This window comes from Muntiacus reevesi, chromosome 16 (assembly GCF_963930625.1).
Source record: "Muntiacus reevesi chromosome 16, mMunRee1.1, whole genome shotgun sequence".
Classification (NCBI taxonomy): domain Eukaryota; kingdom Metazoa; phylum Chordata; class Mammalia; order Artiodactyla; family Cervidae; genus Muntiacus; species Muntiacus reevesi.
The window spans coordinates 35,393,251-35,393,798 of NC_089264.1; the positions used below are offsets into that span (position 1 = coordinate 35,393,251).

At 53.5% G+C, this 548-nt stretch overlaps 1 non-coding gene across 1 annotated transcript; it reads right to left on the reverse strand.

The window, feature by feature from the left end:
• Positions 1–257: 257 nt before the first annotated feature.
• TRNAA-CGC (transfer RNA alanine (anticodon CGC)) lies at positions 258–329 on the reverse strand. Its single transcript has one exon. It is a non-coding gene; the product is annotated as a tRNA-Ala (tRNA).
• Between the last annotated feature and the right edge of the window lie 219 nt (positions 330–548).

A 548-nucleotide genomic window follows, 5' to 3' on the forward strand; every position in this document is an offset into this window, starting at 1 on the left:
AGGAAGGCAGAGCCATTTCTCTGATTGATCAGGCATATTGGACATGATTTACAGCCTGGAAAATCACGGGACAGTAAAGCCACCGTGATAGCCCCCTGGTGTTCCACATTGTCCCAATCCCCCACTGAAGCCTCGAGATGTGGAGCCTGAGATCAGCCAGAACGGGCAAAGAGGAAGGGCTGGGGAAAAGGAAATATAAATTAGGAGACCCAGGTCTCCTGCCGTCTGAGCCGCCAGAGAAGCCCAGCAGAACCACATGGAGATGCCGGGGATTGAGCCCGGGGCCTCATACATGCGAAGCACGCGCTCTCCCACTGAGCCACACCCCCTGGCAATAAAGTCGACATCTCCACAAATGAGCACCAACCTCACAGGTACGAGTCTAAGTTAAAACGTATGTAAAGTAGAAATACATATGTAACCAACCATAAATTGGGAAGAACCTGGGCTGTCTGTGTCAAACCATGAAGAAGCTTCAGTTGCCCAGGGGCTCATACTAGCCACCTGGTCCAGGGCCCGCTGTGCCCGGGAGAGCTCGGAGAGGCGAG